The sequence below is a fragment of the Equus przewalskii genome, chromosome 3 (assembly GCF_037783145.1).
Source record: "Equus przewalskii isolate Varuska chromosome 3, EquPr2, whole genome shotgun sequence".
In the NCBI taxonomy this organism is placed as follows: domain Eukaryota; kingdom Metazoa; phylum Chordata; class Mammalia; order Perissodactyla; family Equidae; genus Equus; species Equus przewalskii.
Genome location: NC_091833.1, coordinates 59749522 through 59764400, shown reverse-complemented (window position 1 = coordinate 59764400; position 14879 = coordinate 59749522). Strand labels below are relative to the sequence as shown.

The window sequence follows — 14879 nt, the reverse complement described above, 5'->3', positions numbered from 1 at the left end:
TTGCTCCCTTCTTCTAGACATTTCCCAAATTCATTTTAATTAAAAGTTTTATTAAAACTGCCCCAAGGACACTGTGAAAATAATTTGCTTTGGTTACCATCTATGGCAATATTAGGAAAGAAAGTTATTCTCTGGATCTTGAGGAAAAAAAAGTAAAATCTTGGATACTAACAATACAGATATGGTAGCCTTATAAAAATGAGATGGAGGTCTTTGCTGTATGTCCTCAAGATTTCCCTCCTAGAAATTGAAAGGAATTGTCATGCAGAAGGGGATATAGAACTTTTTATTGTGTTATATGTGTACCCTACTCTTGACACTACAAAAATGGAGAAACCAAGACACAGAAACATTCAACCATGAAATTACTTCTGCAGTGCCTAGAGGGGTTCCTGGAACATAGTAGATTCTTTTTTTTTTTTTTAAAGATTTTTATTTTTTTCCTTTTTCTCCCCAAAGCCCCCCAGTACATAGTTGTATATTCTTTGTTGTGGGTCCTTCTAGTTGTGGCATGTGGGATGCTGCCTCAGCGTGGTCCGATGAGCAGTGCCATGTCCACGCCCAGAATTCGAACCAACGAAACACTGGGCCACCTGAAGCGGAGCGTGCGAACTTAACCACTCGGCCACGGGGCCAGCCCCTAGTAGATTCTTAATATTTGTTGAAAGTTGAATGTCAAACCTTTGACTAAGGTGGGAGGAATTTAGCGGTTCTAGTTAAGGGAAGTTGAAACTTTTTGTCACAGTCATCTCTGTCCTTGTGTTATTCGTCGTTCTAGAGTATTCCACATACAGCTGTCCCCATCCAATGTGCTTTCAATGAGCAAGCTGTATAGAGAGCTTTAGGGTGGAATACACCTAGATCTGAGCTCTATTTCTGTATGAACTCTATGAGAGCAAGACATGGCTTTTCCTTATTTCTGTATCCTAGAAAGTAGTGCAGTGGTGCATAGCAGATGCTTGTAAATGCTGACTGGGAGCTTTGCTAAAGCTTTCTATTGAGAATCTTGGCATTTGGTGGCATTTTGAAACAGGGAGGGAAGGAGCAGGGAGGGGGGCAGAGTGAGAGAGTGATTGATTGATTTGAAAGGAGTTCTGTGTTAGCTCTCTCTTTTAGCAGCAGCTGTCAGCTTTAGCAGTCTTAGTTTTCTATGAACTGACTTTACCTCACATCTTCTCAGGGATCTGCCTTCTCTCTCTGTTGGTAAAAGTTTCTGTAATGATTATGAGAGGATGGATGAAACGTGTGTGGGCCATTCTACCATAAAAGGCATTGCCTGACAATAGTTTAGGACCCTCTGAATTGGATTTTATTTTCTCAGGTATTGGGGACCTTATCCTTAGCGGGTAAGTTTCTAGTGTGAAGACAAACACACCAGACAATTAAGGAGATGATTTTATTCAGGCTATTACAACGTCAAAGATGCTCGTTAAGGAGAAATGAAATCTCAAAGAAATGACGAGTGGCTGGGGTTTTGCAGAGGCAGGTAAAGAAGAAGGGTGAAGACAGTTCCTATCTCTGGTACAGGGTGGTCCTCTGAGGCTATCTGGAACGCAGAAAGGTCAGAGATATTTCACTTGCTTTCTGAGAGCACAGGGCTAGACAAAGGTCAACATTATCCCTGGACTCTGAAGCCCATTTGTGTTTGAGTCCTGCTTCCATCATTTAGTAGCTGTGTGACCTTAGGCAAATTACTTAACCTCTCTCTGTCTCAGTTTCTTCATCTATAAGATGGGAATAATAAATAGCACTTACCTCGTGAAGATGTTGTAAGGATTAAATGAGATGAAGCATATAATGTGCCTGGCACTATGTAAGTGTTCAATAAATGTTACTACCATTCTTAAGCATTCTGTGTAGGACAGTAATTGGGTTTACATGGGCGGACAGAACTTGCTGGTCTTCTCATGTCAAACTTTACAAAAGGCAAGAAGCCTCACTCAGATGGGACAAATTGTTTTTATGCCTTTCTAAAAAGTCAACACATAGAAATGCTGGATATGTACAAAATGAAATAACTTAGAAACTTTCTTTTAAAATGATAAGTTATAAAGTTTATTAAACAATAGTTAAAATCTTTATATGTGTATATGTGTAAATAGTTTCCATTTATATACAATGGACCACTGGAATTTGTTTGAATGAATAGTTTAAAATGATGCCCCATCATTATTTTCTTTTGGGGAATAGTAGTCGTTCTTTAAAATTATCTCGTGGCTGATTTAAATAGTAAAATTAAATTAAGATAAATTTCATTTTAGGGCAATAGTTCTTAAAACATAATTTTAAGCTGTCTATCCTTGATAAATGTAAGGTCGACATTAAAAGGAAAGCCTTCATTTTGTGGCAGGGACCTGGGGAGGTGGGAGAGGGGGCATGCTCTCTATTCCTTCCTTTACAGTAATCCTGTGAGGTAGGGATTATAACCCCATTTTACACTTGAAAGAAACTGGGAGAATCTCAGAGAGGTTAAATAACTGGCCCAAGATCACGAAGCTAGCAACGAGGCACAGATACGGATCCCCAGTTAAGGACTCAAGAGAGATTGTCAACTTGTTGAGAGAAAAGAAAGTGGTTTTCATCTTCACATTACTACCTTATTACTGTGTCCTGCTGTTTTACAAAGCCAGCCTGGGAATCTCCAGATGCACAGATCACTGAAATTCATTGACTAATTCTATTCCGATTCCCCGTGTCAGAAATCCTCTGAATTATAGCCCTAATATTTACTGGGAGCTTAACTGCATGCTAGGCACTGCTCTGAGCCCTTTCCCTGTGAGAAACTCATTTAATCCTCACAAAACCCAACGAGGTAAATGCTGGTATTATTCCCATTTGTACAGAGGCGGACACAGAGGCATAGAGAGGCTGGATGACTTTCTTGACAGTGGTTAATAGTAGCAGACTATTCATAGTAGACAGCTGGTAAACAGTAGAGCTAGGATTCAAATCTAGGCGGTCTGGCGCCAACGTTCACACTCTCAGCGCTCTTCCATAAACTCTGACACAAAAACAAAGAGGAATAATCAGTTTGAATTTTGTACATGTATGGAGTGATTTGGAGAGACTAAAGAATGCTTTAATTAACGTCCCAAACCAACAGAAACCTGTCAGACTGGCTGTTCAGGTTTAAGTCACTTTATAGTTATCCCAAGAATTTTAAAGGAAAACAATGAAAACAAACAGACATTAAATGATTCGCCCCAGTATGAGCACGATGATCTAGTTCCCTTGTTTCTGTAGTAAAGGAGTTGTCTTATGATCTTGACCAGGTCTGAACTTTGCAAGTGATATTTGTTTTATGTAATGAGATGATCAAAGGTGATGTGTCATAAACGCAGGTTGGAAACTGCTGCAGCCTGGAAGAGTCCACATTTAGGCAAAAGCTGGCGTGACTTGGTATGAAGAACAGTAAAGGTATGCATGACTCAGGGCTACTTTTAGTCCTTTAGATGTCTGTCTGTCCCTGTCCTGTTTCATGTATTGTCAGTATCACAGAAACTAAAGTCCAGCCATTCTAAGGACACACCCAGGAATCAGGGTCCATGGATGAGTTTGGTGTGTATCTTCCAAGTCCGCAGAGACTGAACATAAATTCAACCAACATTTGTAGAGCTCCTCGTAAGCCACCATGCTAGGAGCTAGGAAGGATGGTAAATGATTTCTTGCACTCTAATGGCTCAAATTCAGTCGTAATGTCAACCACTTCAAATATTTTTGGTGAATAAAAAAGTTAATTATTAACTGTAATGATAAATATTATTGAGAGCATGAGAAAAGTCTTCTTTTCCCCCAGCCATTGAACTTGCATTGGACCAGTCTGGACCAGATGCCTAGGGAATGCTATACACTGCTTGACTTGGGCTGGGTTACTGTCCCTACCTGAACCAGTCATGGGTGGAATGTGATTATACTGATTTATACTAATTATGAGAGCTGTGTGTAGTCATTCTGCCCAAACAAGTGACTGCTACACCATGAGGAAGGGGTAGGATGATTACTGAAGAGGCACCTGTAATGTCCACTAAAAACGCTAAATGCTTGACACTTAATGGAAGGAAGACCATGAAGGGAGCTCAGCTGAAGCTAAAAGGGGGAAGAAAAGATTCCACCTCTAGGCAGATGTGGGATTAGAGCTGGGACTTCAAAGATAGTGGTTGAGACCTACTACTAAGGGATTTTTAGGCAAAGGGTACAACATGAACAGAATAGAAAGTAGAATAATGTAATTGGAGAGGGAAATAAGTGGGAAATAAGGGAAATATGCAAGCAGGCCAGATTTGGGAGCTTTTGAATGCCAGCTGGAGGAGTCTGAATTTATTCTGTATCAAATGGGGAGCAGTGGAAAGCTTTAAGGAAGGTTATAGCATTATTAGGCTAGTGGTTGCCAAGACTCTAAATATTCTTCGGTACCAGGGTTGACCCAGGTCAGGCTGGACGGCTCCAGGTCACCTTGGGTTAAGCTGTGTTTGCAAGCCTAGCTCAGCCTTCAGGGACTAGGAACAGAATTTCCTTTACCTGCACCTCCCTGTCAGATCTTGCTCCAGCTCAGGAAACCTGTTTCTACCACTTTACAAATGTGAATACAGTCTTTCCAAGACAGCTGGACAGTTGGCTGAGGGATCTTGCCAGGGCCCTGGGGAGTTTGGCTCCTTATCTCACACTTATCTGCGTAGCCACCTGCAGAAGACAGGGTTCCTAGCTCAGCCCACTGATCACCAAGAATTTACCAGGTAACGGCAATTATGAGGCCACAAGGAGCAGACTTAAAAGAGGCAATTCAGATGAATCTATTGCCCTATTTAGGGCCAGGTTCCCAAGGAAGTCATGGAGGGATGTGATGGGAAGGAGAGAAAAAGGGTGCTTACCCATGTCAAGGCAAAGAAATCACATTTTGTAATAAAATTTTGACTCCAGGTGTGCTCCAGTGGTAATTTGAGCATATTAAATATCTACCCAGGCTAATGCAATTTGTTTACTGGGACTAAAATCCTGTAGAACGCTTTATGGAGGCTCTGCTCTTCATCTTGGTTCTCAAGGAAAGTCCCTCATCTGAACAGCTCCAGGGCTAACAACCCTCTACTCCTGTCAGAAGGAAAAAAGGGCAGCACCTTAGTCCCTGGAGTAAACAGGACAAGAATAACTGAAATGGAGAAAGTATGTGACCTGTAGTATGTGGTTCCAAGTTTGTATTGCTAACAAATATTTTCTATGCGTATAACAGAGTAAGGAATTCAACCCACCTGTGGATAAACCCAGAGAATGTCTTTGAGTCAAATTCCTTGAGTATTTCCTTTGTGTTAGGCACTTGGCTAAATACTTAAAGTTTATCTTGTCCAAAATTAACTCAAAATGCATTAAAGACTTGAATGTAAGACCTGAAACCATGAAACTTCTAGAAGAAAACATAGGCAGTATGCTCTTCAACATCAGTCTTAGTAGCATATTTTCAAGTACCATGTCTGACCAGGCAAGGGAAACAATAGAAAAAATATACAAATGGGACTACATCAAACTAAAAAGCTTCTGCACAGCAAAGGAAACCATCAACAAAACGTAAAGACAACCTAACAATTGGGAAAAGATGTTTGCAAACCATATATCTGATAAGGGGTTAATATCCAAAATATATAAAGAACTCTTACGTCTCAACAACAAAAACCTAACAACTCAATTTAAAAATGGGTAAAAGATCTGAACAGACATTTCTCCAAACAAGATATACAGACAGCCAACAGGCACATGAAAGGATGTTCAACATCATTAACTATTATGGAAATGCAAATCAAAACTACAATGAGATATCACCTCACTCCGGTCAGAATGGCTATAATTAACAAGACAGGCAACAACAGGTGTTGGAGAGGATGTGGAGAAAAGGGAATCCTCGTACACTGCTGGTGGGAGTGCAAACTTGTGCAGCCACTATGGAAAGCAGTATGGAGTATCCTCAGAAAATTAAGAATAGATCGACCATGTGATCCAGCTATTTCACTGCTGCGTATTTATCCAAAGAACTTGAAAACACAAATGCATCAAGATACATGCACCCCTATGTTCATCGCAGCATTGTTCACAACAGCCAAGACTTGGAAGCAACCTAGGTGTCCATCGAGGGGCAAATGGATAAAGAAGATGTGGTATCTATACATAATGGAATACTACTCAGCCATAAGAAAGGATGAAATCCGGCCATTTGTGACAACATGGATGGACCTTGAGGGTATTATGCTAAGTGAAATAAGTCAGAGGGAGAAAGTCAAATACCATATGATCTCACTTATAAGTAGAAGATAAAAACAACAACAAACAATCACATAGAGAGAGAGATTGGATTGGTGGTTACCAGAGGGAAAGGGAAGAAGGATGAGGGCAAAAGGAGGGATTAGGCACATGTGTGTGGTGAAGGATTGGAATTAGTCTTTGGGTGGCAAACATGATGTAATCTACGCAGGAGTCGAAATATAATGGTGTCACCTGAAATTTATATAATGTTATAAACCAATGTTACTGCAATAAAAAAAATTTTTAAATGTTTATGTTGTCCAGTATGGTAGCCACCAATCACGTGTGCTAATGACACTTGAAATGTAGCTAGGCCAAACTGAAATATGCTTACATTTCTGACTTAGTGTGAAAAAGAATGTAAAAGATCTCGTTAATATTTTTATGTTGATTACATGTTAAAATCGTAATATATTTGATGCATTGGGTTAAATAAGATATATTATTAAAATTAATCTTATCTGTTTCTTTTTACTTTTTAAAATGATTACTAAAAAATTTTAGATTACATATGTGACTCAGCATTGTGGCTTGCATTATATTTCTATTGACAGCATAGCTTTAGATTATCTCCATACTGCATCCCCATAACAACCTTCTAACACAGATTATTATCAGGTCTATTTTGCTGAAGAAGAAACCGCTGAGGCGTAGAGACCGCGAGTGACTTGCTCAGCATCATTAAGTGGTGGGGCCACGAGTCAAACCCAGGTTGGTCTTAGCGGCTACATTACATTGCCTCTTCAGCTTGGTTCTTCTGGATGACTCAAGTGTAGAGCTCTGGGTTAGGATGTGGTTCCCCCACTAATTGTTTGCATGAGTTTGAGTGATTATCTTAATCTCCTCATGTCATTAGACATGAGCCTAATAAGCCAATAATGCATTATTGTTCTATTTGAATTGCTTATCTGGCTTCACAATCTATGGAAGCAAAGATTCAGCTCAACTTGTCAAATGTTTCTTTAGCATCACTATGTACAGTTGTGAAAAGGGCAAAACAAATACATCAAATATCTTAATTCCTGAGAGGGAGTTCATTATGTTAGGAGTAACACTAAAATTAATGAACAAAACACACTTTAACTCCTCCTTTGTAAAATGAGAAGAGCAATGCTCACTTGAAGCTTAATGGATAACAGATACAATATGGTTTTTAATTGACATTGATTATATTGGGGGCTCTACATATGATCGTTTTTCAAGTATTCTTACAACCTCTTACACAAAGAATCTCCCAGAACTTGAATAATTTTGGACAAAGAAAATCATACCAAATCTAAAAGTAAAAGCAAGAGAAAGTAAAACCTGGTGCCATGGTTAAGTGTTTCTTTTCTATTATTGTCACATTTTAATTTAATTACACTGGTGATTAGTCCTCTCTCACACTCTAAGTGCTCCTTGTTTCTAACTTTTTAGTGATATATTGATCATAATCTGAGTCCCACCTGAGAAAGCAGCTCATCCTGTGAGGCCATAGTTGACCCTTGAAAGCACGAAGCAGGATTTTTTTGGTGTCACTTATATTCGTTGTGAGAAGAGAATATAAATTGTGAGACACCAAATCATAATCTTCACTCATGTCTGAGTGCAACTGACAAGAAAATCCTGAGACCCAGAATCCTCTTCAAGCTGGACGCACGTAAATTTGCCATGGAATTTCCACAACACTCCTGCTTTATCCAGTACTTGCCACTAGCTCAGGCTCCGTGCTTCACCATCTGTCCCAGTGTTTGTTCTTATTCCTGTAAACTAATGGGGCAGGTGCTGTTTCAGTGTCCCACAATCCACAACGTGCTCTCTGAAATTATGTCTCAGTGCCACCTAGTAACTATTTTTCTGGCAATTTTTTATCAACTTCAGATACAGCACTTTGGTTAATCTTGTTTGTAATTCATGGCACTCCATGATCAATGGGGTGTGCAAAGCCCTCTCTTCTTCATTCATTCATGCATTCCTTTTCATACTCACTTTCCCTTTCTATTCCTCCGTCCTCTCCATAGGCAATTATTCTTAAGTGTTTGAAGTATATCCTTCTCCGTGTATGGGTTCTTATAAAATGCATCGTTTTGATTTGTATGCATGCATTTTTAATTTATATAAATCATATTGTAGCAAAAATACCATTCTGTTTCTTTCTTCACTCAGCACTACATTTTAAAAAGTCTAACCATGTTGCTGAGTACATATCTAGACTGTTGCTTCTAAACAATGCCTAGTTATCCATTTGTTTTTATCCATGCACATAACAGAAATGGACATGCACATTGCCCTCAACTTACCAACACTACTAATAATGCTGCCACAAACATCCTCATACATCTTCCCACATGGGTGAGAATTCCTCTGGATTCCTATACCTAGCAGTGGAAATGCTGGGGCATAAGTAACATGTATCAGTCAGAGTCCTACCAGGACCTACCAGGCAAACAAAAGCCACTCTAAGTGTGTAAAACTGAGAGACTTTAATGCAAGGAATAGGTTACAGAGGTGATGGAAGAGCTGAGAGCCAAACAGGGGATATAAGGTAACTGAGAGGTGAGCAATAGCAGGAAGGGCAGGAATCACTTGTAACAGGAGCCTGAGCCTGATGGAAGCTGAAATTGTATCAGGGCTGCCTGGTGGGACTGAAAGAGAAGGAAGAAATACAGACACCCCCTTGGAGAGAAGGGGGGAGAGAGAGAGATCTTGACTTTCCCCTCCCCGCCCCAGTCTGCTATCAGTGCCTTCTGCCAGCCGAACTCACCCCCACATGCAGCTTGCAGGTGCTGGGGCAAAGCCGGGACAGCTGAGGAACAAATCGGAGGGCAGACAGCTGTAGGCACACTGTATACTTGATTCCACTAAGTCCTACTGGATTCCTCTGCATAGTAACTGCACCAGCTACACTCCTACCAGCAGCGTATCCCCACATCCCATCCACTCTATACGGTCTACCATTCTCCAAAAAGTAGCAGTAGAGAGATCTCCCCTTCTTTCTCTGAATGTGTTTAACCTGTTGCAGATGCCTCAGGCATCTCCTCAAATCTAGCAGCCTGCTGGATCTCAGGGACCCATCCATCCATTGGACTATAACCTCTTGAGGGCAGTAACTTCATCAGCTGTATTTGTAAGCCCCTACCTGGCGTTATGCTCAATGCTACTGACCAAGTGATAAATGTTCTTGTTGATTATTGGTGTCATGCCTTACCCCTTGTTATTAAGTTATTATTTTGGCTTGCAGACTATACTAATGGAAACTTTCAAGAAGCCACTGTGGCATTGTGGAGGGAAATCTCTAGGGAGATCCTGTGGGTGAGAGACAGAGCTGATCTTCAGCCAGCAAGCACAGTTTAAGACTAAAATGCTTGTCAGAACACGGTGTTGATTGGTAAAGAGCCTCAGCTTTGAGCAATCCCTAGTGACTGCTATGCCCTGCCTGCCCCAGCCACTTCCTTGAAACCACCTCTCCCTCCAAAATCAGCCACTAAAGGGGTATGCCTGCAGGGCATGGCCAGGGCCTTCAGGACCTTGCTGTTGCAATTTGGCTGGTCATTTTCCCCATTTTTTCTTGCATACGCCTTACTGGTTGTTAAACATTTTAAATATCCTTCCCCTGGAGGAGTATCATGAAAGGAGGATTGGGGAAGGCCTGCAGACTTTTGGGGGTCCTATGACTCCCAGGACCCTCGTTTCTACGTGTGATGATGGAGGAAAGAATTCTCCAGGATTATTTTCCTGATGGAACATGTCCCATATGTTTTTTGCTTTTCTATTAGTGTATTGTGTACACAGTAAAGCGCACAAGTCTGAAGTGTACAGCTCATTGAATTTTTACGTGTGTGCACCCATGTATCCACCACCCAGATCAAGATACGGAACATCTCGAGACTCCCAGCCTGCCCCCTCACGCCTCCTTTCCAACAATTACCCCAAGTAACCACAATTCTGACATCTCTCGCTCTAAATTAATTTTGCCTATCTTAAAACTTTGTGTAAATGCAAGCACAGAGTATATACTATTTTGAGTCTGGCTTCTTTTGCTTAACATGAAAAATATCTTCCCTCTGGGGTGTATTTGACTACTGTTTAATTTGTTACGCTGAATTCCTAGCTCATTACTTTTCAATCATTCTTCTTCTCTTTTTTTTTGCATTTTCTTTACAAATTTGACAAATTGTGACAAAATACATATAACATAAAATTTTCCATTTTAACCATTTTTAAGTGTACAATTCAGTAGCATTAATTAGATTTACAATGTTGTGTCACTGCAACATCTATTTCCAAACATCATCACTGCTATCTATTTCCAAAATATTTCATCACCCCAAATGGAAACTCTGTACCCATTAAGCACAAACTCCCCATCCTCCTCTTCATCAAGTCCTCAGTAACCCCAACTTACTTTCTGTCTCAGTGAATTTGCCTGTTCTAGATATTTCACATAGGTGGAGTCATACAATATTTCTCCTTTTGCATATGGCTTATTTCACTTAACATACTATTTTCGAGGTTCATCCATGTTGTAACATGTATCAGAATTTCATTCCTTTTATGGTTGAATAATATTCCATTGTATGGATATACCACATTTTGTTTATCCATTTATCTGTTGATGGACACTGGGTTGTTTCCACATTTTGGTTATTGTGAATAATGCTGCTATGAACATTGGTGTACAAATATCTGAGCCTCTGTTTTCAGTTCTTTGGGCTATATACCTAGGAGTGGAGTTGCTGGGCCGTATGGTAAGTCTATGTTTACTTTTTGAGGATTGCCAAACTTCCCCGCTTCTGCACCATTTTACATTCCCACAGCAACACACAAGGGTTCCAATTCCTCCACATCATTGCCAACCTTTATTTTCTGTATTTATTTATTTATTATTATAGCCATCTTAGTTGGTGTGAAGAAGTATCTCACTGTGCTTTTGATTTGCATTTCACTAATGACTAATGATGTTGAGCATCTTTTAATGTGCTTACTGACCATTTGCATATCTTCTTTGGAGAAACGTCTATTCAAGTCCTTTGCCTATTTTTTAACTGGGTCTTTTGTCTTTTTGTTGTTGAGTGGCAGGAGTTTTTTTCTTAATATATTCTGGATATTATATTCTTATCAGATATAAGATTTGCAAATATTTCTCCCATTTTGTGGGTTGTTTTTTCATCTCTTGAGAGTGACCTTTGATGCACAATAGTTTGTAATTTTTATGAAGTCCAATTTATCTATTTTTTCTTTTGGTGCCACTGTTTTGGTGCTATATTTAGGAAACCATTATCAAATTCAAGTTATACAGATTTTCTCCTATGTTTTCTTCTGAGAGTTTTATAGTTTTAGCTCTTAAATTTTAGGCTTTACTCCACTTTTGAGTTGATTTTTGTATATGGAATAAGGTAAGGTCCAACTTCATTCTTTTGCATTTAGATATCCAATTTTCCCTGCACCATTTACTGAAGAGACTATTCTTTCCTCATTGAATGGTCTTTGCACCTTTGTCAAAAATCAATTGACCACAGGTGTGAGGGTTTATTTCTAGGCTCTTAATTCTATTCCATTGGTCCATGTAGACAGTTTTGATCATCGTAGCTTTGTAATAAGTTTCAAAATAAGGAAATGTGAGTCCTCCAACTTTGTCTTCTTTTTCAAGATTGTTTTGGCTAATTTTGGTCCCTTAATCCAAAATTCCATATGAATTTTAGGATGGGTTTTTCTATTTCTGCAAAAAGCACTACTGGGATTTTGATAAGAATTACATTGGATCAGTATATCACTTTGAGTAGTACCATCATCTTGATATTAAATCTTCTAATCCACAAACGCGAGATGTTTTTCCATTTATTTAGGTCTTAACCTTTCTTATTTTTTTTAGTTTAATAATATAAAGTTATTTTGTTCTAAGTATCATTTTAGCTGAACCCCACAATTTTTGAAATTTTCATGTTTACTTTTTAATTTTCATTTTGATATCTTCCCTGACCCGTGAATTATTTGTTTTGTTTTATTTTCAAATATGATTTTATTTTTGGCATATAACTCAGTTGCACTGTGATCAGGGAATATGGGTTAAATGACACCAACTCAGAGATGTGTTAAAACTTGTTTATGAACTTGCAAATATAATGTTTCATATGTTCTTGAGAAGAATGTGTTTTCTGTTATTGTTGGATGCAAAGTTCCACATATGTCTGCTCGCCTTAAATCCTTTGTCCTCACCAATTTTTTTGGTCTGTTTGATTTATTACTGAGAGTTGTATTAAAATCTTCCCATTAGGATAGTGTATTAATCAATTTCTCTTTCTAGGCCTATCAATTTTCCTTTTTATATTTTAACCTATATTATTAAGTTTAGAATTGTATACCTCTATCTAGTGTGTATGTGTGTGTGTGAATTGAATCTTTTATGATTTTGCATAATATTTTAATAATCTTTATATATCTATAATGATCTTTTCTGCCTTAAAGTCTATTCTGTCTGATATTAATATAGTTACATATTGATAGTGTCCTTTGATGCACAATAGTTTGTAATATTTATGAAGTCCAATTTATCTAATTTTTCTTTTGTTGGTTAATAGCTTAACCAAAAGGTTTCTGTTGGTTACAATTGGCCTGGTATATCTTTCTTTAATTAATATATTCATCCTTTCCTCAACTAAATAAAATAATTCAGTGTTTCAGATAAATTCTTTTTGTTGATCTTCACTAATTAGACTTTATTATTATTTTATAGAACCAACTTTTTTTAAAAGAAAGTCTACATATTTATAATTTTTTTGTTCAACAGTCCATCTCACTTCTCAATATTCATTTTGGGATCATTTCCCTTTTATCTGAAGTGCACCCTTTAGAATTTTCTTTACTTGTGGTCTGTTGATAAGTTCTGCCAGTTTTTGTTTTTCTGAAAATGTTTTTGAGCCATATTATTGAAAGATAGTTTTGCTAAGTATACAGTTCTAAATAGACAGTTGTTTTCACACAAATTTTGATGATTTTACTGTCTTTGGCTTCTATCACTGCTTTAGAAGTTAGCTTGTAGTTTACTTTTTGTTCCTTTGTAAGTAATCTATCTTTTCTATCTGGCTACTTTTAATGTCAGCTATTTGTCTTTTGTATTTCTGGTGAAATGCTAACTGAGATTTTATTCTTATATCTCTTACTTGGAGTCCATTTTCTTCCTGAAACTGAGGATTTGTATCTTTAATCAAGTCTGGAAAATTCTCAGCTATTATCTCTTAACTTATTGCCTCTCTCCCATTCTCTCTCCCATCCTCTTATGGAAATACGATTAGAAGTATGTTAGGACACCATCTTTGGGCTGAGCTGTGGTAGAGATTTTGGGGGCAGCTGACCTGCAGCCTGTGAGCCCCACACTGCCTCCTGTGGAAGTCTAAGCCAGCTGTGTAGCTTTCTCCCTTTGTCTCATAACCATGTCCACCAAAGAGGACGCTAATTCATTGACATTGCTTCTGGGAAATCAGAACCGAGCAAGGCTGTGGTAGATGGAGGTGCTATCCCAGCATTCATTTCTCTGTTGGCATCTCCCCATGCTCCCATTAGTGAACAAGCTGTATGGACTCTAGGAAACACTGCAGGTGATAGTTCTGTTTTCTGAGACCTGGTTATCAAGTATGGTACAGTTGATCCACTGTTGGCTCTTGCAGCTCCTAAGATGTCATCTTTAGCATATGGTAATCTTAGGTAATCTTATCTGGACAATTTCAAATCTTTGTTGCAACGAGAAGTCTGCACTCCCGTTAGATGTGGTTGAGCAAATTCTTCCTACTTTACTTTGTCTCCTGCATCACGATGATCCAGAAGTATTAGATACCTCCTGGGCCATTTCCTACCTTACTGAGGGTCCAAATGAATAGACTGAAATGGTCATGAAAACAGGAATTGTGCCCCAATTTATGAAGCTTCTAGGAGCTACTGAATTGCCAATTGTGACTCCTGCGCTAAGAGCTGTAGGAAATATTACCACTGGGACAGATGAACAGATTCGGGTTGTAATAGACGTAGAAGCACGTAGTTGTCTTTCCTAGGCTGCTAATGAACCTCAAAACTAACATTCAGAAGGCGGCTATGTGGACAATGTCAAACATCACAGCTGGCCGCCAGCACCAGATACAGCAAGTTGAGAATCATGGATTAGTGCCATTCCTTGCTGGTGTTCTCTTTAAGGCAGACTTTAAGACATAAAACTGTATGGGCTGTGATCAACCATGCAAGTGGCAGAACAGTTGGACGGATTGTATACCTCGTTCACTGGGGCATAATACAACCACTGTTGAAACTCTAAACCGTGAAAGATAACCAAAATTATTCTGGTTATTCTGGATGCCGTTTCAAATATCTTCAGGCTGCTGAGAAACTAAGCGAAACTGAGACACTTAGTATAATGATTGAAGAATGTGGAGGTTTGGGCAAAATTGAAACTCTGCAAAACCATGAAAATTAGTCTGTGTACAAAGCTTCATTCAGCTGGATGGAGAAGTATTTTTCTGTAGGGGAAGAGAAAGTTCAAAATGTAGTGCCAGAAACGACCTCTGAAGGCTACATTCCAAGTTCAGGCTGGCGCTCCCGCACTTTTAGATTGTACAGCTGAGGCATAA

The 14879-nt window shown here is 38.9% G+C and overlaps 1 pseudogene; it reads left to right on the top strand.

Annotated features, from left to right (window-relative positions):
• Positions 1-13720: 13720 nt before the first annotated feature.
• On the top strand, positions 13721-14879 carry LOC103551365 (importin subunit alpha-1 pseudogene; annotated as a pseudogene).